The sequence below is a fragment of the Ixodes scapularis genome, unplaced genomic scaffold, assembly GCF_016920785.2.
Source record: "Ixodes scapularis isolate PalLabHiFi unplaced genomic scaffold, ASM1692078v2 PGA_scaffold10__122_contigs__length_95168666, whole genome shotgun sequence".
Taxonomy (NCBI): Eukaryota; Metazoa; Arthropoda; class Arachnida; order Ixodida; family Ixodidae; genus Ixodes; species Ixodes scapularis.
In genome coordinates this window covers 19,181,819-19,207,680 of record NW_024609836.1, presented here as the reverse complement: position 1 = coordinate 19,207,680, position 25,862 = coordinate 19,181,819, and the positions used below count along the sequence as shown (strand labels likewise).

Here is a 25,862-nt window from a genome sequence, read left to right as displayed (position 1 = left end):
ACCTGGTATCTTTAACGTGCGTCGCACAGTCATGACCATACAACCGCACGCCAGTACGAGGTTATCCAGATCGCAGGGCGCAGGGGCGCAGTATATAAAATGTATACGTAAAGTGTGTAATCTGGAACGCGGTAATTTGATATCTTCCTCGTCGCCATCAGGCGTATTTTTCGACGCTTTACTCCTTATATCAGTTTCGTGATTTTCTATTCAAATTTTGCCTTCATAATGAAAAACGGTATGGGGTCCGGGCCCTTTTTAGGCATTCAGCGTAATACCGTTTACCGCTTCTGCCCAGGAATGGTTAATCATCAGTGTACGGCGCTCTACGAGTTCGTATCCCGGGAAGTTCGAATGCCATTTTTTCGAACCACTTCGGCTAACGCAGACTCTGTCACAGCTAAACTCGCTAAACGTTTCCATTTAGAGCAGTCTGGGATTAAAATCTGAAGGCTTCTGGACAGCCCGATGAAGCTTCCGGACAGTTGCGGTGCGCACTAGTTAGAGAGGATTCAAAATGGGTCATTAGAAGTAAATGCATTGCGACCGGCGTAGAATTCCATTTGTTTATTTCTTATAAATCGCAAGCTCTTGGAACCAGCTTGATGAGCAAGGCTGACTTTTTTTTTTTGCTTTTCCTTTCCCGCTTCTTTCTATAACACGATTGTTGAAACAAGAGTATCTGGAGGGCACTGACGTACTTCCTGGAAGGCGCTGTTTTATCTGGAGCCAAGCAACGCTCACGTGACACCACTGCCACTTGTGGTACATTTTCGAGTCCGCGGGATGCGGAAAGGACGAATGCATGCTTTGGTTAAAAAAGTTAAATCCGCGGGCAACTTCTTTCAATTCCAGCCACGTGCACGAACGTTAGACAGTTGAAAATGTGACAAGCGTATTTTAACTCCTTCAGAATAGGCCATATGCAAAATCCCAGCTACCATGATCATGCCGGTAGGAGCCGCCATATTGGGCGGTTTGTCACATCTTCCGGTTGTGGACGAGGTGCATTTGCATTTAACTGGGTTTTCGCGATGTTAGGTGTATCTATTTGTTCACTCAACGTGTTACTGTTTAGTTCCGGTTCAAAAAAGGGAAGAAAGACGGCCGTAAGATTCTGGAAAAGGAAATGTCAGCAACGAAGTCGCAAGACTCGTCACTTGTGAAGTAAACTGGGCAATCCAGGCCAATGAATGATCTTTATGGAAGACGTTCTGCGAAGGGTTCGTAGTGGACTGGCAGCAGGTTATAGTTTTTTGGTTCTACGACTCCCACTTTGCCGGGACCATTGTTTCTCGGGCGAAACTGTCGGTACGGGAAACCTCCAAGATGGAGGATATTTGATAATTGATCATGAGTAAACTAGATGGCGCTCCTTTTTGAATATAGCCTATAGCATGATTTCATTGAGGAGGTGTTTAGTGCCCAAATCGAGTGCTCCCGCAATGCTCGGGTCCAATCTATAAGCGCATTCAAATACCATCACTGTGGGTTACTGCGACTTCCACGCAACGTCATCAAGTTTCACGAAGGAGAAATTGAAGGAAAACGCTCGCTTTCATCATTGAAATTACACCGCAACGAAGAGGTTTCTTGGTCGATAGCGTAGAATGCCAGTATACCTGGGTCCCACTAGTGCCACTAAACTCGTGTAAGGTGATAAACATTCCAATTGAATATTGTTGCGCCACCCCATTAAATGCCGGGGTTCGAAAGCATCTCAAGTCGATGCGGGGGCCTCAAACCCGTGTCCTCGTGACCCATCCTCTTTTTTCTCACCGGCTGGTCACTGAACTTGCGCGAGGAAGTCTCTCCAGAACTGCGAAGGCTCACAAACCCGATTTCGAGCAACGTGCCCGTCGACAAGGGCGGCCGTCTTCGTCTCGGGGTTGGAGCTCCGACGTTGTGCGAGCGCTCCACCAGCGCCACGAGCGCCGCGTCGGCGCCGTCCCATGGCCTCCCTCGCCCTCCGCGCCTCGGCGTGGCCTGGGACGTCGCAGAGGCGTTCCCTGCTCGCGCCGCCCGGAACGAGGAGGGGGGGTCCGTGCCTCCCCCCACCGTGCCCCCCTCCGCTCCTCTTCCGGCCGGCCTTTCATTGAGCGCCAGTCGCGCCGACGACGCCGGCCCCGTCCTCCGCCGCAACCGTCGCCGCACTGTGCCGCTGTTTGGATTTGCGCGCGCCGCCCGTCGGAGTGTTGTTGGTGCTGTGCCCTCGGTGGTGCTGCCGTCCTTCGAGTGTGGTGCTGTTTCGCTCCCGCGCGTCCTGGTGCCGTCTGTTCCTTCGTCCCTTCCTCCGTGCGTGCCGTGATGAGCGCGTCGACTTCGTCGTTGGCGGCGACTTCGGCGGCGGACTGCGACTGCGCGAGGAAGCGGACCAGGCGACGGGGGCCTCAGGTGCGGTCCGCTTGAGCACGTGGTGGCGGTTCACGTGGCTGCCTTGCTTCCCCGGGGTGCCCACGTGCACTGTAGGGAGAAAGAGCTCGCAGTTTTCGCCGGTGCGCACAATCGTTGCGGGCTGTTGATCGGTGTCAGCGGGCACGTGGTTTCGTATCGAGGGGTAAGTTTCAGCTACACGAAAACAGACATTACCACCTTGAATCGCACGTTCCGAGCTGGAACTAAGCGCGTTAACGTAGTATGCGAGGAGTAAAATTACCTACGATGCACTGGAACAAAATATATATAGTATGCGTTTTATCGCTAGAACGTAGCGCATTTTGGTGCTTTCAAGGTCGTCATTCTTCGCGGCACTATACTTCGTTTCAGCTTAAGTTAAGATGCAACCGACTCCTCGAACTAATATTCAAGCCGCGTCGAAAGAGCAAGTCACTATGCCTTCTCGGTTTATGATTGGTTCAACGATGACAGAACACGTACAGAAACGTGACGAACACCACGATGGTGCCCTTTTGATGCTGTCTGATTGATCCTATCAGCTCGTAGCGTGACCTGCCTCTTAACGTGAGCTGGAACTAAGCGTAGTCGTGACATCTTTCATTTTGATTTACCGCCGTTCTTCTACTTACTGCCCTGGAGTCGCTCGGTAAAAACTACACTGATAACTGACGTGTCTCCGGCTTCGTCTGCTGGGCACAGCCAGCCGGCTACAGCCAGGCGGCGCCAGCAGAGTGAGAGCCTGCGAGCCCGCGGTTATACCCTGTCTCGTTGTAACTTGGCAGGGGGTGAACGATAAGTAGGGTTCCGCGTTTTCGGTTTCGATGTTTTCAAAATTCGGCGTACTTTTTTCGGTGTTTATTTTAAAATTAAATTTTCGTTTTTTTTCGGCAAATATTTATGCCCACAAAAGTTTATCGTCTTTTTTCGGTGAATATAAAATAAACACCAACGGACACCGGATCAGATTATCCTTGTAGCTCTGATATCTGTGATCACTCAAAGAATAGCGGCACAGACACATTAAAAAAGAAATATACACTTTATTTGGCAAATCTGTGCAATGTAAAAGAAAAAAGAAAAAAAAAATAGAAGTACAAACAAGTCAGATATGGAGCCTATGCCCAAAACGATGGAACTTCACCTTCTGTATATCAGGATTACCCGTGATCTTATTATAGTTCACACACACATGTACTTTCTTATAGGCTCTCCACGTTGATCGGTACTCTTTCTTTCCTGTTAATATTACACTGAGCTTCGAGAAGGCCCTCTCAACACTAACACTGGACACTGGAAGGCTGAGGAGATGAAGCGCTGCCTGAGCCAAAATCGGCCAATCAACCAGTGGTGACCGCCAAAAGAGAGACGGTGTGACGTTTTGAAGCACAACACAACATGCAGAGCTTGTATCCAGTCAGTCTTCCTTACAATTAGTTTGAAAACACGCTCGTACATGGCGAAGTCATGAGGCATTTCGGACTTCCCGTTCCGATCGATGATGCGCACATCAAACCAAAACATCGTGATGGTCCCCGTGTCTCCCAAACATTCGGACACGTTTCGATAGACACTGTCGTTCCATTTTTTCGCCAAGGCACTGCGGTACGACTGGAAGGCCAAACTGACCTTTTCCGGTCAAAACTAAATTTTATAAAATGGATTCGACGTATTTTATCGGTTTTTATCAGTTTAAATTGAACATGTCGAACCTAAAAACTGACCCTTTTCGGTTAAAACCGGATTTTCGAAAATGAATTCGGCGTACTTTTATCGGTTTTTATCGGTTTAAACCGAAAACTCCGAACCCTAACGATAAGCCACACATTCCATGCCGACGGCTTCGCCATTGTCTATGTATACGAGCGTAACGCACACATATATATTGGAGCATGACGCAACGAAAAGATCGATACTTTTTCGCATTAAATGTGCACTCCAGTGATACGTATTGTCACGTTCCGATTGACCTGCCAGGGCCGTAGCTTCCGACGTGCTGACATGTTATGGGACTTTCAAAACGGAGCTATTAGCAGTCACGTTCCCATGCGCGTGCATACCCGTGCTTCGCCTTTAAATTTGGCGGTCTCTGCTGCATGAACGCTCGTGCACAGCACTACCAGTAGCACCTATTAAAGCAGTGCGCTCGCGGCTGTAGCCTATACGGCAGTTGACATGTTAATGTGATATGGGCTTTAGCAATATTTTCCCTTCACTGCTCTGATAGTGTTAGTCTATCCTGAAACATCGCTACGAATTTTTCTATTAGTTGATAGTTATGTTTTCTTGTTTTTAGAGGCAAATAATGATCTTTTTGCTGAACAGCATGATTTCAGGGGGACCTTTATACGTCTACGCAACCTGCGAAAGCGGTACATTACTTTAGAGAGTTAATTAATAAAAAGGGTAAAATGACGTTATATTTTCAAATTTGTCGAAGGCCTCCAACTGTGTGACACGACAAACCTCTTTTAAAAATTATCCGGCCTATCACTCAAGTATAACGTTTTTCGGTGGCTAAGTGACTATGCTATTGCAATACGCAACAGTTTTTTCTGGTAAATGGGTAGAGGTATCCACATCTATCGGTGCGATCGGGCGTACCACAGGGTTCCGTTTTAAGACTTCCTTTTTTCGAATATAGATTACCTACTAAAACATCGTAATAAATCATTTATCGCCCATTTACTAATGAACGAGCTATATTTTTTTTATATAAATAATGATGAAGACCGAGCACACCTTGACTCGAACCAGACCCAAAAAGTGACTGGTGCCAAAAATGTCAAATGCAGTTTAATAGCAAAAAATTCGTCACTGGTACCATCGCTCGTAAGAAGTCCCCATTGTCTTTTCCATAAGACTTGAATAACTATTCCTCTCCAGAAAGTATTGTCGCGGGTAAAATATTTGATTTACTCTATTGATGAAGATACTGATATTAACAAATAACTGTTTATTTAAGGAATATGAGATAAATTCTTTTGTAACAAATATGAACAGTTCGTCAATAAATAGTGGGGGAGAAATACTCCTAACCTCTTCCCCTGCCGTCCTCCTCGACCACACCTTCAGCAAGTGCCCCGACCACAGCCAAACACAATAAACAAGGATCCAGACAAAGGCGCGCGAGCCGAACTTTTCCACAGCCTTCAGGGATCACAAGTTTGCCAGTTAGGGGTGGAACCCTCCAGAGCCCAAGGGGGTCGGAGATGCAGGTTGGCCTCCAGAGGCAGGGTGATGTTCAAGGCTTGGTTTCCAGGAGCCAAAGTCGAACATTCCAAAAAGCAAGCGCTTACACAAAAGAGAACACATTCCGAACGAAGCTTACAAGAGCATCTATAAAACATTCGTAGACAAAAAAGTTATACACGGAGAAAAACCACCTCCGAAGTGGAGATCCCAAAACCAGACATACACACGAAAAAACATCCCCGACGCGAGGTTTTATAAACTCAGTGTACCGTTAAAGCGTTCACGTTCACCGCCATTTGAGACACCCCCCCCCCCCCCCCCCCCCCCCCCTCGAGTGAGGTAGAATCCATGAGCCGTGCCGTGGAGACGAACGAAACCTCGGAGAAGGTAAAAACATGAAGTAAAACTAGACTAGCCACTCGCGCGAGCAAAACTTTGCGACGGTATCATCTTTTAAACACATTGGCGTCACTATAAGTTCCGATCTCAGGTGGAATGACCGCATGGACTCATGTCGGAGGCCGATGTTTTAATTATGGTTTCTTAAACGTAATCTTAAACATGTTACATCTGGAACGAAATGAATAGCATACAGGTCTCGCATTAGGTCCCCTTTTTGAAGTCCATTTCTGCTTAACAACGAGCTAGTCCCTCAGAAAAGTAAAGTTAAATATTTGGGCGTATCGTTTTCCAGTACTTGTTCTTGGAAGGCACACGTCAACCAAATCGTAAGGAGAGCATGACGTTGAATGTCCTACAAAGAAATTTAAAGCAAGCACCTCTCAACCTAAAAGACGCTGCTTATTTGACTTAAGTTCTGCCAGTCCTGGAGTATGCGTGTGTTTTGTTATGACCCATTACCAAAATATCTAAGTAGCAATATAGAAAAAGTACAAAATAGAGCCGTTGGTTCCTGTCTCAAAAATGAAATTCGTGGTGCAAGTATGACGCCAATGAAGAGTAGCTTAGGTTGGGAAAACATGGAAACTAGTAAAACACGTTGCGCCATAAACTTTTTTTATAATATATATTTCGGTCAAGCTGGTATAAGTGCCTTCTTATAACTTTTTCCTCCCACATATGTATCCCCTAGGTTTGGTCATCCGTTCAAACTCAAATAAGACTTCTTTTATTACGACTTATATAAGAACTAATTTTCTATCACACACAATAAGCGATTGAAACTCTTTACCCTTGAAATTTTAAACACTACGAACAATTATCTATTTTTCAAAAATTATTTCTCCTTCCTCGATTTTTTCTGTGATCTTATTAAGTTTTTTGTGTTTGTGTGTGTGTGTGTCGTTTTTGGGTATGCACATACTTGCATGTAGTCATTGTTCTGTTTCCATTTGCCCAATACCTTTTACTGTAATGCTGTTGTTTTTCTTTTTTTTTCTCCCCTGCTATAACATTACTGGGGCTAGAAGTATTTGAAAATAAATAAATAAATAAATAAGTTAGGATCCCCACACAACAAACTCAAAATAATACAAAAGAATACACTTACATTTATCTACAACAAACATAAAAGTCTAGATTCTGTGAGTAGTTTTTACACCCTAGCTGATATTCAACCCCTCCAAATGCGAGGAAAAATTAATACTGAGTTTCTTTTACACACAGACTAATACAGTTTTATTAAGATTAATAAATCAACAATCCATGACAAATACAAAAAAACTATTATACCTTTGCACTCACAGGACATAAATGTTATAAAGACTATTTTTCATATCTTTTTTTTTAACCATCAAAGATTGGATTTATTTTCCTTTTGAAATTGTACTTGCCTCATCTGCCTAACCCATCGCGTTTTTCACAGTTGAAACATAGTTGAGGTTCTTTAGGAATCAGCGTAGCTCAGATTGTTACGCTTTGTAGTTTGTAGTCTCTCTTTTTTTTTCTTTAACTAGTAGTCTGCCGTATTTTCTCTGTAGCTTTTATATGTTCTTAGCGCATACAATTTTTGGTTATGTGTACTGTTTACTGCTTGATTTGCTTTTCTCCCGTACTTACGTGGGTCTAAATAAGCTCTGTGACCGTGCTTACTTTCTTCTTCTTTTTTTTTCAATTAACTGTCAAATGTTTTTGATAGTCGCAACTAAAGGCGTTTGGTTACTTAGTTTTGCGTCGCGCGGTGTGTGAGTTATGTACCTTGAGTGCAGCTGACAGCGTAATCGTTCTTTATTTGTTGGTTGCAGCGAGAAAATATTTATTATAGCTTCATGTTTTTGAAAAAACCCACAACCCTACGACACTTAAAAGAAAAATAAGTTGTAGCATCTGCAAATAAATAAATAAATAAATAATAAATTGCCCGAAAGTGCTTCGGAAGTAACATAGCTCATTACTGTGAGGGTTCGGTTTTATTCTACGACTGAAAGAAAAAGACGTGATCACCTTTCGTGATGTATCTACGGTAGTATTAATTATAGTTACCCAAATAGACCACTTCCATTAATCCGTCACCGCGCGCGTTGCCTCTTGGGAACCTGTGGGCCAGGAGTGGAGCGCGTATGGACTTTGCTTCCCACTGATCACCACAATCCTTAACGTGACATTAGGCCGTGGTGAGGCGCTTTGAGTTTTGGAATAAAACGATTGGGAATTCAATTTGCCCGTACATTTGAGCCTTTCTCGCTGTCATAATTGATTTCGTGAGAAAATGCAACAGGAAAGAGAAAGCGCGTGTAATGGGCCGACTCTAAATGGATTATCTCATTTCTTCATTCGTCCGTGTGTGTTTAGCGAGTGCGAGTGCGAAGACCAGATGTTTCATGGCATTGAGTTCAGCCACAGGCGATACCACGATAGACGATACCACTAATGAAGTGGTATCGTCCTAATTAACGGAGGTGAAGCGCCGTCTTTTCAGCCCCCGTGTAACTCAGTTGCGGTAGCCACCGTACATGTCTGCGTTCACCTATGCCCGAGTCCCAATAAAGCGACAAACAGAAAAAAAAAACCGACACCAACAAGCCTTAAGCACGTGCAAGATGCAAATGAAGGAGCGTGTTGCACGTACTTGAGACTTGCAGTCCCCAGATGCTCGTGAAAAAGCACGAGGGTTTGCAAGCTTTCCAAAGATATACTTTTGCGTGCGTGCTGCATGTGATTTCTTCTAGGTATCCTGATTACTATTTACAATGATCTGATTCGGGGCACATGCTACAAGAGCTACAGAAGAATTTTTTTTCAAAAAAGATAAAGCAAAGAAGTATCATTTTGGAACTTCCATATTAAATACTTTTGTTTTTGTTCCTTAATTTTAACTCCTCTGACATGTTTGCCGCCTTTATATACCAGGCGAGTGAGTTTGCATACAGCTCCAGATGCCGCGATCCGCGCTCATCGCGTGGGAAATGAAGTGAAAGCACGTGCTGCAGACCCAAGGATCCTGTGTTCGGACCCCTCCTATTCCGGTTCCGATGACGGCGACAGTTGCAGAACCTTGAAATTGTGATAAGGCAGATACACAGAACGGACCGAGTCGCGATTTTTGTCCGCGCACCGTTTACCACGTGACCACCACGTCGCCATTCCTGCGTTCCGCGCCTCGTCCGCGGTCGCGCGGAATGTAGTAATCAAGCGCCTTTTCACTCGCGTGTTCTTTTGTTTTGTTTTTGGGGGGGGGGGGGGGGGGGGGGGATTGATTGGAAAAGGATTTAGTCTGAAAACAATACGACGTTTTGTTTTTTAAAAGATTAACGAAACAAAGATGGCGGATTATTGTGTTTTGTACGTTCGCTCGATGTTCAATTCGTCGTGCGATTCTTGGTTTCACGCGTGAAAGGAACTGCAGGAATCATGCCCAGCTAAAGCGCCACGGGATGCGGCACTCCTCCGGGTCTTTGCAAGAAGCTTCCGTCAAAACTCGTCTAAAACGCCGAGATCTTTTCTGCACATTCGTCCAGCCTGTCATCCAGCAAGACCTTTCATGTAACTGTGGTGTACTGAAGTGTTGTGCGCTAGCGTGCGGTGCGTGAAGGCATCTCCAAACTCCCCTGCGCGAGCCCAAGGCCTCGCCGCTCCTACATCGAAGCCTCCTAGAGCAGGACCATGCTTGTGCCATGCCTTTAGTTAGTGAAGCTAGTGGCGCACAAAGCTTATCACACTGTTCTGTCTAGTTCTGTGTGTCGAAAAAAATGATCCTTTTCGCGGGTAGCGACGGGACCGTAGCGGCAAACGTTGCTTCCGCTCCTGGACCACGACGCCATGGTGCCATGATGGCGGTTTGCAGTAGGGTCGAGAACAAGTTCGGTCCGTCCTTGTTGTCGCATGCTCGTCGTCTCCTCCGAGTGGGTGCGCTTACGAGACGTTCCATCAACGGACGTCTCGTTACGTGATCAATCTGTCCACGGATCAGATCGTTGTGTGGATCGGCGATTAAATACCCCGGGTAGCAGTTGTCTTACATAGGCTAAAGGGCTGCCTAAACACGGTTTCCACAAGGACGCTGAAATTTTAAATGTTGTCACTTCTGGTATGCGTTAAACCATCGTTTTGATCCCTCCACACCGCCGGAAGCTATTCACGAAAAATCCGTGATTGTCACGCATTCTTCTTTTGGCTCATCTCTATCTTCTTGCATATTCCAGATTGAAATGTTTTATTATTTTATCGTCCCCCACACCATATATAAAGCACACGTTACTGAGAACGAAAGGAAAATTGGAACGAACCAGTTGAACATGCATTTAACAGGAACAGGGGCCTATTTATGTTCAGCTGGTCCGTCCCAATGCATAACCAATTAGCTCAGCTTATCCCCGTCGAAAAAGAGACGAAAAACGTCTATAGAGTTGAACCAGCTCGGATCACCAAATTTCAAGGGCTGATGAATACGTTTTCGTAGAAACCTTCCCGTAGTTTAATTTGCTTTATATTAAACGTTCACTTTAGTTTACCGTTAATCTCCATGTACACTCTAAAAAATGTCTGTGCGTCCACTTTCACGCACAACACTCGGAGAACCAATCAGCGCAACTTACAGAGGCAGCTCAGCGAATGACGATGCCGAAACATCTGCTTAGACCAAAAAACGCTGTCTGAGTTGTGACATTAAGCAATGCAAAACGTCACGCTTGCATTGCTTAATGTCACAACTCAGCCTGCGTTTTTTGGTCTAAACAGATGTTTCGGCATCGTCATTCGCTGAGCTGCCTCCGTAAGTTGCGCTGATTGGTTCTCCGAGTGTTTTGCCTGGAAGTGGACGCACAGACTTTTTTTAGAGTGTATATTTATGTCAACTAGAATTCACTTTCTAGAGAAAGGCTAGGCAATAAAGCAAAAGTGAACAACCACAAAAATATTATTGACTAACCACTGTCTTGTAGTGTAAACACTGTAACCACTGTCTTGCAGAAAATTCAAGTATATTTGGCAAATTTTAATATTATATGACATTGATTGGCTGAATCCTTTTATTTGAAGGGTGGCTCTATGGCCTGAGTATAAAAAGAGTAAGGGGAAATGACATTCTGCGGTCGACTCCGGCAAGAAGCGCGTGTACTTGGCCCGGGCAGAGTGGGAGTACTATGCACTCTTCCAGACTGTGAATGTCGGGGCTAACATGCTGGGTGCCAACTTGCTGCAGTCCTATACACTCCCATATTGGGTGGTGGATCGTCGGCTTTTTTTGGGTGTGTAGTTTCTCTATTTGGCAAGAATATCCTCGGTACAGGCCGCTCCGGGGCGGGCCTTGTGAATGAGGACCTGCGCGCCTCGAGGAAGCCCTGGAGGTAGGGGTGCAGGGATGACGGGGGTGTGCTCGAGCAGTGGAGGGCGGCCCGCCTGGCGGGCCGCAGCCTTCCGCTCGACAGGGTCGGGGTCCGATGGCGCGAAAGGGACTGGGATGTTCGTGTCTGAGCGGGTGGCTTCTTGCTCGCTCGCACACGTGGGCTCGGCCTCGTTGCCGCGGTCGCCTGCATGTCCCGGTACCCAGTCGATTCGTACCTGGATTTTCTTGGTGGTGAGGAGTTCGGCGCAGAGGCTCTTCATCCTATGACGGAGCGTTCCTGTTCGGGGTGTCTTTCCTAATCTGGTGAGTGCTTCTCGACAATCCGTGTAGATTCAGCATTCAATTCGCCACCAACTGTATCCCAGAACAATTCGAAAAGGAGGCAGGTGGCCAGGACTTCCTTTCCGGAACTGTCCAAGCCATTAGACCCGAGCCTGTACGAACCGCGAACCCCCGCCGATAACGTACAGGACACGCCATTTACGATGCAAAAGCTGGTCTGGTGCTGGACTCTATAAACGAGCGCAGCGCCCTGGGCAAGGACTGCATCACATGGCGCATGCTCCGCAACATCGATTCCCTCGAGAAGTGACAGCTCCTGACCGGACTCAACGCAGTGTGGGCTACAGCAAATTTACCGGACGGCTTGAAGCATTCGGTGTTTCACCCCATTTCCAAAGCGGGGAAGAAGCCGGACCGTGTCCACAACTTCCGCCCCATCTCACGAACCTCCACCCTATGCGAACTTGTCGATCGGCTGATCCTGACCAGGCTCACGAACAAACTGGAACTAGCAGGAACCGGCCCCTACGACGACGTGCAGACTGGATTTTGTCTCGGATTTCGTACCCACGACAGCCTGCACCTCCCCCGCAACATGGTGGGCAAGAAGCGCCGCGGTACCAACAAAGTACCCGGGCTCCTGGTGGCGGTCGAGCTCCAGAAAGATTTCGACACAGTGAAACATTCGGCAGTGATCGAAGCACACGAAGAATGCGGGGCTGGAATTCGTATCGTCAACGCCGTCAAGGGCTTCTTCAAGCACTGTGCTTTCAAAATTAGCCCCGGTGCCAAACAACCTCGCACGTTCCCCAATGTCTGCGGAGTTCATCAAGGCACCATCATCTCGCCGACATTGTTCAACCTCCTCATGCGCAGGATTTCGATGGAGCTATGCACCAATAAACATCTGAAGTTCACAATGTATGCGAAAAATACTACCCTTTAGTGATATCCTCCGCCACTACGCCCGACACCAAAGCTATTGCCGCCACCATGCAACGGGCCCTGGACGTACTGGATAAATTTTATATTATATACTATATGTTATGTATTATATGTTAGATATTCATAATTGAAGTCGAAATTGTTTCCTCGATCTTTCTGGCGAAGGAGTGAGGCACACTACGGCCATACTGTTGAAATGCTCCCCAGTGTACGATTTCGCCGATAGGTGTCCAGCCATTTCAGAGTCTAAAATCTCACTTCTATAGGGTACGCGTTCTTGACGTTACCAAGAACCGACGATCAAAAAAAAAAAAAAAAACGTATGCACTGCTAGCATTGACGACGTACACAAGGCTACGTTGTTGCTGATTCGGACGGAAGGGAAGCAAGATCACGTGAACGTAGGGTCTGCACAGATAGCAAACGCACTAGACCTCTCACGAGATTCATTCTGGAAAATCGACTTTCATCATCTGAGTGTATGCCACCTGGGCCGTACTATTGGAAGCTTCCTGTTGTCGGATGAAGAAAGCAACTCAAGGCATGCGGTCAGGTAGACGGCAGAGGCATGCGCTTTTGAGCCATTTGACAATATGGCGCACGAGTCGATACAAGCACTGTGTCAGCGGTCTTAGTGATGTATTATTACTTGGGGCAGTGTTTTGCACATACCGGCTGTTCCTTCCTCATCGGAAACTGAAACCAAACTGAACGAAACTCTTTAAGTACAAGGTGACTTCCGAAAACCAGGTTATCGGAGAACACGTTCTTGGGCTGCCCTCGTTTCCCGCCCCAGTATAACAGCAGAACCTCGGTAAAACTTAGCAATCTTAATCCCGCTATACCCCCCACTAAATTTAGCGTGTTTCTATATCATTCACTGCCGGTCTTTTGTTGATCGGACCAGCCTTTACGAAGAAAGGTCAATTTTATCGTGCCATTTGCGACGAAAATAAGCTTTTGCGACAACAGACATGCTCTATAAAACGTATTGAAGTACATAGAAGCACGACCTTTTACTAATTCAAAGTAGCCTGCGCTTGAACAGGATGAACCGATTCCAAATTTTGGCAAGTCTTTGTTACCGACATGCACCAATGCGGACTTTCGTCACGTCTTCAAATGTTGATAAAAGTCAACCATCAACTTCCTTTTATAAAGCTCACTTTGGCTTTATGAAGGAGGCAACAGTAATAATACATCTCCGGTATTCCAAAGGTTACACGGCGAAAATTAAGCGATCGGCTGGGTAGAATAACGTATACTATAGTCGACGAGATTTAAAAAAAATTAGCAATACGTGCCCGTCGAAGGGAATTACATCACTCCTCCAGCCAATCAATTCCATTTGTTATCGTTGTATAAAAAAGAACGCCTTTCAATATCGCAGAGCATGCCTAGCCTTCCCAGCCAAAAAGAAAAGTTCATGTTAGAGATATATAACATGTTTTATATTTATGTTGCACGTGCGTAATCTAAGGCTACTGATGGTTTATCACACTGTTGAATTTCTGATTCTTCGGTCTTTTGACTGTACTAGATTCTGTTTCTGTGTTCTTATGAATCTTTTCAAAAAATGATGTTTCGTTTTTACTGTATTACAAGGACTCGTGGGTTGCCTCCGTACCGGCGGTGGGCCCGCAAATCCTTTCATAAATAAAAAAACGCAGCTTTTCGCAGCGAGTTTTCCGCTTGCATCACGGTCCTTATCGACCCTAATTTGTCACAAAATCAGACGACATCAGGTTTCGCTCGACACTGAATACTTCTCTTTCGTTCGGTTCCAACCCTTGCCTCAAGTTGTATCGCAATATTCTAGCTTCAAAACTTATTTTCTCGGTGGTTCCTCTGAGATGACGTGAAAAGGCTGTGGTCCAAAACTGATTCTATCGCCTAGCTGCTGCAATTGTCTCCCTCTGCTTGTTATAGAATAAATGAACGAAGACTGCCTACTGGAATGGCGTCTGCAAAGTAGCATTTATTCATCTGGGAAACGTGGCACCAATGCCGAGCCTCATCATTGCGATAAGTTGCATAAGCCAGATAGGCAATGATGCCTCGCCCTACCCCGCATGAAGCCATCATGGAACAAAGTCACCATAATGTCCCCGTCTTGCTGTCCAACGAACCTTATTATGTTCATCTAGATGGGAGACTCAGTAATGGACATTCAAGCATGTTGGGTGCTCTCGCATCTGGTTAAATCTTTCGTCTTGTTGCAAATTCAGAATCGTTAAAAAAAAAAAAAATTCGATTGGACATTTTGTTTTGTTAGATATTCAGGCTCTGGTCACATTTTATATCGCATATCTCATCGAATAGACTCGCAGGAAAGACATTATAGAGTCAGCGAGGAGAACAGGTAGGTGCTTCACCTTTCGCAAGAGAGTGTGGCAGTGAAACATATGCGAGAAGTACAAGCTGTTGCATATTGAAATAATGCTCGTCATCTAAGTGACCACATTTTAAAGCAGAATAAATATAAAAAGGTTCTCAATACTGAGGAAAAAGAAGCAGCTATATGGTGAAAACTGCAGACATTTGTAGTCTTCCGAAAAAAAAAAAAAACTACCGACAAAATATAGAGTTTAAGGCGTAATAGTATAATGGAACGTGGAACCCTCAAATTGTCTTGCCGATGGTGACAAACCTCTAATATGAACGTGTGCGAATCACCATAATTAGTGGACACCGAAGCACATAGACTATGTCTGGTTTCCCTTAACACGATTGGTGATTTTTGTTTCAATGCTTTCGTCTTCCAAACACATCAACCGATGGCCTTGAGGTCGGACTTCGAGTCTTCGATATCAGTATCATTCCCATACTTCGCCAAAGCGGATTCATAATACCGTAACTATGAAATAAAGCACACATATAGACAGCGTGGGAAAATTTTAAGTCACGTAAACGCCCAGTAAAAATTAAAATGAGAGAGGTCACACACTTTGTAAGAAATAAAGTTTAAATAGCATATGCTGCTGAGCCAAAAACAGAATTACGACTGTAGATGCAAAAATCCATGTGGGCATTTTTTATATCTACAGTCGTCCTGTTTAACATTGTTGTTTGATTCACGGTTGTATTTACAGTGTAAGCAATATGAATCTACAAAAACGACTCGGCTAACGCGGAAGATGAGGCGGATAAGCACGCACCTAAATTCAAACCATGTGAATAGAGGACTAGACGGCAATCGAAATCAAGTATGGACTATGAAACCTGCTTGCGTTATCATAAATATACCCGGTCCAATTTCGTGAAACGAAAAATATATTAAGCATCTGTATATGGAAAAATCCAGGACCGATTTTCTTTGGGCAAAATAAACAACAATTATGTTTCGTAGAGTCTCAGTGAAGACACTGGCAATGATAGCACACGCTGGCACATGGACACTTGCAATCCAAAGATAGTTGGGTTGTGAATTTTCCTTCAAAAGTTTTGTCTTTGGATTCTTCTCATTTTGTTTTCTGAGAGCGTCTGTTGGTAACGCCGTTTCATGCTGGTCAATGATTTCTAATATTTCAAACTATAATTGCCGTGTCAAAAATCACGAAAAAAATGAGATAATTATGAAAAAAAGCGAGACTTGGGCGAGAACATTGAAGAGAGATACACTGGACAAGCGCTAACCTGTGTATTTATCTTTTTCCTCGACCAGGTCGTGCTGTTTTTTATACTATGAACTCTTACCGACTCGCCCAAATTTTCATTCTAATAAAATCTTGAGCTTTGGAAACTTCTACTTGCATATATTTGATGGACGTTTCTCAATTTGATCTTTAAAATTGTTACTAATATTTTTATGGTTTTGGAAGAAACTCCTTGTAGGCAATGTTCTTGTAGAAAGCTCATGAAAAGCAGCTGGGTCAATAAACATTTCGTATGCAGTAAAAAATTGAACGTGCATGTATCAGCTACAGAAGACATAATTTCAACTTAATACGATCCCAGAGAAGCTGTTCTTTCATTTTTTTAGCACACCAACTTTGGGGCAAGGGTTCCGATCAGTAATTACATCTCGTATATTTTAGACTGTTAATAAACTACCTCCTGACACGACCACGCAACTTTTCGCAGTTTTTTTTATTTTTATCAGAACATAACTTTTGGCTATCATTATGCAGTATGCTTATCCTGGACATTAATTAGGTGGTACGATCTAGTGACTCTTCCTGATTGAAAGAAACAAAACCAGCGAAGGCGTTTTCGTGCCGATGGCGTGTTTGTGCTGTATGTTTTCTGCAGTGGGCCTCTCGGTATTCGGTGATTCAGGGTCTGAATATTGAACGAATTGAACGGTCAAACGGGACGAAAGATTCACCGTTGAACCATCAGGCTTGTTGGATATTCAGGAACGTTGAACCTTCAGGCCTGGACCTTCCTTATTTTTTTAAGGTTCAATGGGAATTCAGGCCGTTCATCCTTTAGTTGGAGGCACGTCGACCCGATCATGTAGGCCTACTTGGATCTTTCGATTCCGCAGCCTGTGTGTGTGAGTGTGTGTATGTGTGTGGAGGGGGGATAGTTGCTTGGTCTGTGAAATGTGTTCACCTGTTTGGAACAGAATTACGTCCTTGGCTAGAGTGCCTTCCAAGCGGCTACGCTGACTAATTAACGTCTCGGATGATATTTCTTCGAGACGAAAGAACATAACGGCCATACTTAAATGTATTCCTTTATTATATCTATATTGTATCTGTATTTTTAAGCTTTTGAACAGAATTCGAAAAAGGGGGGGGGGGGGGCAGAGGCACTGTCAGGCGCCATGCGTTTTGCTCTGCCTCCTCAGCGGATTATAGGGTAACACCGCAACACAAATACTGACGCCACCTTTCGGGTAGCGCTACTCTACTTACGGTCTGCGTTTATTTTCTGATATTTTAGGCACCACACTTTTACAATGAGCGTGAATTAATTGTGATAGTTTAGTATAACCTTCTCTTTTCTCCTAGCGCGTATATTTCATCTCGCAAATACTGCAAAACCTTTCGGCTAGTTCAGGGCCAGGACCGTTATAGTGATATTTTCACAGTGGCGCGACCTCCTTTCAAGTTTGTGCAATGCGTCGCAGTGGAAAACAAGGAGTCATAACGGCAGTACTAAAACTCAAACGCCTAAACTAGCCTTTAGCCGAACTGAAAACGCGGAAAAGCAAAAACCGACTTGCAGGTCAAAACGAACACCAGTATCAGAAAAATGACCTGACAGTCGGCACGGGTTGGCATACAGATGTAGAAACAAATCAAGTCAAACTCTCACTCAACTACTGAGTTAAAAAAAGGGGCCGGGGGGGGGGGGGGGGGGGAGGGTGGTCTGTAGCATCCAGAACTATACAGCATTACCTATTTTCGTAATGTTAGCTAGCTGATGCAGAGATGTGCACGTCGCGTTCTAAAAGCATTTTACCTGTCCGCAAGGTTTTAGGGCCTTGAGATGCCCCGCGTCGAGAGATCGCTGATAGACGTCGAGGAAAACCTGGAGGATAGAAACAACAACCTAATCTGAGCAAGTTTCAGCGGTAACGTGACGTTAGAGTGAAGCTGTAAAGGTTCCTAAAATAGGTTTGTGGTCTGCCGAAGTTTTGTCAGGTAAATTCGTCTCTGATACCTGAGTCTACAGGAAGTAGCGATAAAGAGATATTCCTCGCACGAAGTTCGGCAAGACTTGGCATAAACGCCGGCCCAGGCTGCAGTGTTAAAGTTCTGCTATAAGTCAGAATATTTATCTGTCCGGTTCGATTTAGAGGACGCTAGCCATTTTAATAATGCCGAAAACTTATTTGTGATTGCCAGAACAGTTTTTCCATTTGCTGTGTTGTTCCTAAGTCACTTCTGCTAAAGGACCCCACAGGAGATGAGAACACCTCACACAAGTGCGGGATTACTTCTTGCTCAAAATGTCCCTGGTAAAACAAGCGTTACAAATGTACTCTTCAAAATGCACGACATTCCCAACCGCTGGCACACTTTTCGATATTGTAGACATTGATACCTTGGCATCGCACCTGAAGCATTAAACACAAGTTAAAACGAATTACTTAATTTATAATCATTCCTTCATTCCAATCACATTCCAAAAGCAAAACCGCTTTGTGTCTTCCTGTAAATTAGGAGCCGTACTTTCATTACAACAAAAAAAAAAAATCGAATGAGAACCGTGTGCGTAGGAATTTTTCGTCTCATTCTAATAGCAAAATGCATTGTAACGCATGCTCAGACGTTACAACGTATGCTCAGTCCACGAGGCATAAAAAAATGATCCTACCTCATAGTGAAAAAGAAGCTCACGAATGTTTTGAACAAATACTGAAACCCGTAAATGATGTGGAAAAGAGGACGTATACCACATGTCTCAAATTTAAAGCGCGTCGTATGCCCCATTTTTTTACATAGCCTCGGGTTTTTGTATGTCCATTAAAGATCTAGTAATTTTTGTGGATGACCTCTTCTTTTATAATTCTCACGTGAACTCCATTGTTAGCCAGAGTCTGCGCATGTTGGGAATAATGACCCGCCTAACTAGAGCATTTACCTCTCATCATTGTCTGTTGCGACTCTTCAGTACTCATGTACGCTCTATAGTCCTTTGCAACCTAAGAACGAAGGGCGAGGGTAAGACGGACCGGGGAGGAGGAAGCAGACGGAACGCTGGAGAAGAGAGGGGGAAACCTCCTTCTCTCTTTACCGTTCCGTCTGCTTCCTCCTCCCCGGTCCGTCTTACCCTTGCCCTTCGTTCTTAGGTTGCAACGGACTATAAGCTTGAATTTGCATCTGTCATTCGGAACTCTATCTCTAGCACAGCGAGTGAAAAAAATTGACATAAACAAAAACCATTTGTGCGCATTGTTTATGACAGATATTTTGGTCGTAAATGTTATTTTGAATATAATTTAATTTTATCCAAACAAAAACTGTTCACTCTACATAACAGGAAATTTGTCCGGGATGTTAAGTTTTTGCACAGGTTAGTTCATGGGTCCATAGACAGTCCTACACTTCTTGCTTATTTACACTTCCGCATTTCTGTCAGTGCAAACTCTAGAAATCTCAAAAGTTTTTTTTTACCTAGATGTGCATAGCAACCTGTCAGCGGTATCACGGATTCAACATGTTTTAAACACGTAGTTTTGCAATGCTTATCATTTTTGTACAAAATTGCCCCTTGTTGGTACAGTGTTGCTCCAAACTTGCCAAAACTGTTTGCATGTGTATTAGTGTAAGCCATATGTATAAGGTTTAAAACATGTGTATAACTTGAAGCATGCATATTTGTGATGAATATGTATTCTATGGTTCGTGCTTTACCGCAAAGGCCTTTGAGCTGGGGGTAAGAACGCAAAATAAGCATTGAATTGAACTGAATTGAATTTTGAACCCGCTTGCCTGCCTCATTAGTCCTGCTTCGGTTTTGATGATGCGCATCGGAGTCTGACTTCTGCGTCTACTGTTCGGCGTTTCAGGCGATGTTTGTGGGTGAAGGATTCCCTTTTGTTGTTTTTCTCGTACTGTGTTAAGCTTGTGTAACGGGTCGCTTGGGAAACGAAGGTATTTTCGTAAAGGTAGCAAGGTCACAGTCAAAATATTCATACGGCGAGCAAGTGGTCCAAAGTCCGTCTTCGGCGTATCAGAGGGAGGAGCACGCCAATTGAAGAGCAACACAGAGAGCGAGCAGGGAACGCTGGATGACGAGGCAGCCGAGCGAGCGCCGTCTTCAGCTGATGTTGGGGGGAATCAAAAGCACGGGGGAGGTTTTTGGAGGGGGGATGGCGGGGGGGGGGGGGGGGTAAACAAAGGCACGAGGTGCTCAAGGAGCAGGCGAACTTACACGCCGTATAGGTTTCAGAAAGGAGAACGGCTCATTACGCTCTAAAAGATCACGAGTCATCGACGCAAACTTCGTATCTCTAGATTGGTGAGAACACAACTGTACACTGTTAAAACACGAAGTGACCCAGAAGAACGAGAGATACACGACTCGATACACGACGCGAAGACTCAGACATCTCGGGTTTTGCAATTGAACAACAATATAGGGCATATCTTGAATTGGATGTACAAAACAAACATTTTTAACGAAATATATTAGAGGCGGGATAAAATATTGTTTGAAGTAATTTTGCCCACAAAACATAGACAATAACGCAATGGTATGAAGTGAAGCAATTCTAATAAATTCCGACAAAAAATACTTGTTTGAGAACCATATAGGAGCGTAAAAAGTAGAAAAGAACTGGTCAATAAACAGAGAAAGCATATTTCACAGAAGGAACTGTCAACTCTTTCTTCCTCAAGTTTACTACAATAATTCTTCTATTCTTGGAAAGGCGTGCCCGTTTTACGTAAACCTGGGCACTTTCTAAAACAGATGATTTATTTGTAATCTTGAGCTCAAGGAACTGCTCGTGGGATTAAACACAAAGTGATGTATGAAACAATTTCGAGCGACTGCCACGACCAACGCACTAGCGTTTCGTCTGATGCGGGTATTTTGAACAATAAACGCACAAAAAAGTATGTGATCTAAAATAAATGAACTGGCTGAACCAATGCGGGGCGATGGCAAGGGATGCTAAATGAAAAGCGCACTTGGGTCTCCCAGAACTATCGTCAGTGTTCTAAGGCTCCAGCAACTCTATGCTTTACCGACTGCTCGGTGGCAAGTAAAAATAGGGCGTGAGTTGATTGTTAGAGTAAACTTTCATCAAAACGTTTAATATAATCTCGTGTTCATGTCCGCTGGCTTGAGGGACAGTGCAATTAAGAGCTGTCCTGACCATTTCAAGACGCCCGAACGCTTCTTTAGTGATCTGAGAAATCTGGTGTGTCGAAGGGGGGGGGGGGGGGGGGGAGCATCCAATCAGATGAACTTCCATGGGAAGAGTGTCGGACGTTCTACAGGGTGTTCTCGAGTGCTGTCCAGTCCTGAACAAAGCCGTATAAATAAACCACTGAACGGAGTGCTATTAAAATTTGTACAGGGGGGGGGGGGGGGGATATAAGTTGGGAATAATTTATTATTCTCAAATTTTATGAGTTTAGGCTTCTAAACAAAAAAAAAGAAAGAAACGATAACAAAAAGAAACGACATTTTGTACGCACCATATGACAAAATGGTCGATGCATAGGTGTACTATGCTGCATAAATTTCCGTAGAAGTACTTGTGGGTGGCACAAGAAATGAGAGAGGGGTGAGGGATGGTTAACGTTTCGCCGAGCCGCGCTTGAGAGTCCTGTGAACTACCCTTGCCGCAGAGGACTCAAGCAATTGGAAGGCAGCGCGTCGCGTTGAAGCGGGCTAGCAAGCAAGCCAGCATATAAGAAATTGCCACAGAAACGACTGTTGTTGGTTGTCTAAGTATTGCGATAGTATTCGTTAGGACAACCTCAAGGGTGACGTCGTAGATGACGTCCTAGATGACGTCGTCAAAGACGACGTCTAGGACGACCTCAAGGACGGTGTCTAGGAAGAGCTCTAGGACGACCTCAACAACGACATCTAGGATGTCGTCCTTAAGGACGATGTCAAAGGTGGCGTCTAGGACGACCTCTAGGACGACGTCGAGGACGGCGTAAATGTTATCAGGTCCTTCGAAGAGGGTGCGAATGCGAAGGAGTGTGATAATGTGAGCTGAAAGGGTCTACTGCGCATACCTACTGCGCATTAGGAGGCAAGAAAGTCTAAGAAGTCTGGGGGGGGGGGGGGGAGCTAAAGAATGCTATCGCATTAAAAGGACGCGCGTGCGTACTGCGTGGTTCTCGGCAGCAGGTACGGCGCGCCGCCAGGGAGCGCGGCGATGCAAATCGGTGGCCGCTCCGGTGTTATCTCTGTGACGTCACTTCCGTGATTAAGTTTTCGTAACATAAATCTCCCAACTTCGCGCCCCCTTCCAAGCGCGGAGGAAAACGTAGCTCTACGTCAAAACGGAAAGAAACGTCCTGGTTGACGCTGCTACTCACGAATGGCAGCACATGTAACAAGACCCTCAAAGCTTCTTCGAGATGAACGCCCTAAAGAGTGTTCAAGCGTGCGTCGCACCATCTGTGAGCAGCTGCGTCAACCAGGTAGTATGTTTCCGTTTTTGGCCCGGTTCATGGGAAATACTACGTTTTCTTATCAAGGACTCCACTGTAAAATTTCCACTGCACTTCGCTCATGAACTTAATTACACCGCTTTTTTTTCCCTCCTCAATAGTGCTCGAGAACACGTTCTATATATAGTTAAAAAGGTACATGCCTAGATCGGATCTGAATCTTTGTTTGCGATCATGCACACTGGGCGAAATATTGAGAACTCTTTCCTGCAGAAGGCGTTCTTTAGAATGCGTTAAACTTTTAATAAATTATATGGCTAAAGTTAAAAAAAACGTAGAGATGAGGGGCGATGTCTTGCTCTTAGGTGTGTCCATAAACAAACATGTCAGCTTGAGTGACCACGTTCCCTTCTTCTTCCTTCGTATAAGCTTTACCTATTTTGATGTGATTATGAAAACTCTGCACGAAGCGGCGTCGGCGTGATAAATTTTACTTATAATTGAATAGCCTAAGAACTGGTATTTCTATGTAAATGTTCGGTCTTTTTATTAGTTTCGATCAATTTTTAAGATTGCCCATTTATCAAATGTTTTTGTCGGGAATATAAACATCTATATGGCTCCTATAAGACCTTATGTAGTGTAGGCAAATCATTATGCAGCGTCATGTATAATAATTTTTAAATGCGGATTAGACTCGCGTCTATCCACGGAATGTTATAGTTTCAAGTGACGTTAGTTTAACTGCAGTTTAACCTGACGTTGTTATAGCCACCACCCCAGACGTCTCCTGTTTGTAAGTCAAGCAAATAGAGCTGTCTTGTTGTGCACCATATACGTGTTAAATATATTATGCTACCGTAAGCACCCCTAAAAACCAACACGCAACGCAAGAACTGCTAGCGAGTCTTCGTCTTTAATTTTGCAGAGAGAAATGGCGTAATGACCTCACTTAATGCAAACGCACAACCTTACGGTCGCTATAGAAAGAAAGATCCACTCAGCATCATTTTGGTTAAGCATTTGTACCCACAAAAACAAAGCTCCGACCAATGCTTAATGTACACCCTCACATTGGGCATTCGGCTGAGAGTATTTTTTGTTGCCTGAACTTTTAGACCTGAGCTTCTCATTTTAGAATGACGGCCTTTCCTCCAGTGCCGCTTTGGGACGCCCTGCCGCTTCACCAGGAGACGCATAGAAACAGCGCTTCAGCCGAGGTTTCTGAGCTCGTCGCTGGAGGCGTGGAACAGCGTCGCTCCACTCCCGCTCTTTCGCCGCTGGTCACTCTGACTGCTATACGCGCCACCAGGCTGAATATCATTTACTGCGTCCGCCTCGAGCAATTTCGTTTCCCTTCGGAAAAAAAAGCCACTTGGCAGGTCGTTCCAGCAGACCGAGAGCAGGAATCGAGCGGCCGTATTACAACCTGCTATAAAGTAATTAGATAGCACGCACGGAAACTTGGCGTGATTCGGGTGTATTCAAAAGTTATCCAGCCGACGGATTATTTATTTGATTACGTGATTATTGCTTACATGTAGGAATGCTTGCGCATTCCTACTAGCAGCGCGCCACGTCTTCAATATCACACACTACGCTCTGGCGGTGACATCATGCTCCCCCACTGCGCAGACGCGGCGAACCCTGCCGGCTTCACGACGGCTTCCGTGACGAAGCATTGCGTTGCTGTGCTCTTATTTCTGTTTTATTTCTGAAGCGGTTCCGCTTTGACCTTGAGCGCACCCGCCGGCTTCCGTGACGAGGCATCTGCGTTGCTGTGCTTTTCTTTGTGTTTTATTTAAAAGGGACGGATGAGAATTTAGGTGCTGCTTCGCTCAGCCAATGGGAATTTAGGTGCCGTTTTTCGTCGGCTTCACTCTATGAGACATATAATGCTTTCGCATTAATGTACCGGACAATATGAAAAAAGATGAGCCCATCCACGTTATACACCTCTGGTAGCACTTGAGCGCGTGCACATATTTCTTTCGACAGATATTTTACGGAATGCAAACACCCTTTATAAGATGATCAAGTTGAGCTTATATACTATCAATTACCCTTACAATCAAAAGCAAACTCATCAATATGCCATCTACGACAGCGACTCAGCTTGCGGCAGCCTGCGCATTTGTTACCTGCACTATAAGCTCGGTAACCTATAGCGTAACTTCTGAGCCGGAGTAGCCTTTAACATAAAGGTTGCAACGGCAGTCGTTTTGATGTTTGATTTTCGTCTAGACTGTAGGCTACAAGGCCCACATTTAAAGTCAAGAAGTCGATATATAAGTTACTTCAATGGCAGCCGACGTGTAACCTCTATGCAGTAATGTATAAAAGGCACGGTAACCTACATAGTTTTCACTGCAACCCTTGCGCATATTAGAAATAAATTCCCGAGTGTTCATCTGGTCCAGGGTATTAACATTTTATCAGGTTTCAGGATTACAACGTTTAAACACGTTTGCCGGTCGCAGCGATGCACCAGACATCTACACCGACAAAGCTGCCATGGATATTCCAGAACATTATGCGAACTGTGCAAATCGTCAATCATATGCAAATAAAATTGATTTATTCGAAGAGTTGGAAAAGTCGTATTATGTTTATGGAGGTACCTTTGCGGGCTATTAATACATAAAATTATTTATTCGAATTTAAAATTTGAGGTGGCGAGCAGTTCCAAGCGCTTAATAAAGACTTGAAAATGTAAACATTACCTGTTACGCTCTTTAATTTAGGAGTTTTTCGCGCAACACCAGTGGAGGATATATCGCGCCAAAGCAGTGATTAGACGGAAACACAGTGATTGACTTCTTTCTCTCTCTCTTCTACTTTTGGTTGTTTCGAGTTTTTTTTCACACCCCGTCTCAGTCGTTTTAACATAATGGCAGTGATTACAGGTAAAAGTTGGGATGCAGACTGCCGCATATGTGAAAGGTTAAACATGGTGATGACATTATCACTTTCCGAGGAACGGTTGAAATCAAATATTTGTAAAAAAAAAAAAAAAAACGCTAAAAATTAAGTTCCACAATCGGTCAAGTTCACTCACCGACACATTTAATATGTTCTGCTCCACATGTTTTAAGCATGCACTCTGCCACTATACACTCTATCTTTCCTAAATGAGACGTGAAACAATCAAAGCACACCTATTAAGGAAAATGAACCCTGGTAATATTAGCTCCTGCCTAATAAAAAGCTGAAGTTCAACGTTATCAAGTTTTGTTCTGCAATATTCCCAACATCTCAATACGTCA

At 44.6% G+C, this 25,862-nt stretch overlaps 1 protein-coding gene across 2 annotated transcripts in view; it reads left to right on the top strand.

Moving 5' to 3' along the window:
• Positions 1 to 2,094: 2,094 nt before the first annotated feature.
• LOC8053863 (protein trachealess) overlaps positions 2,095 to 25,862 on the top strand; it is a 521,715-nt gene continuing 497,947 nt past the window's right edge. Inside the window, exon 1 of one of the 2 annotated variants that reach the window (XM_042287481.1) lies at positions 2,095 to 2,557. The gene's annotated coding sequence lies outside the window, so the exon portion shown is untranslated. The remainder of the gene's footprint in view (positions 2,558 to 25,862) is intronic. The other variant, XM_042287479.1, reaches the window with a different exon arrangement.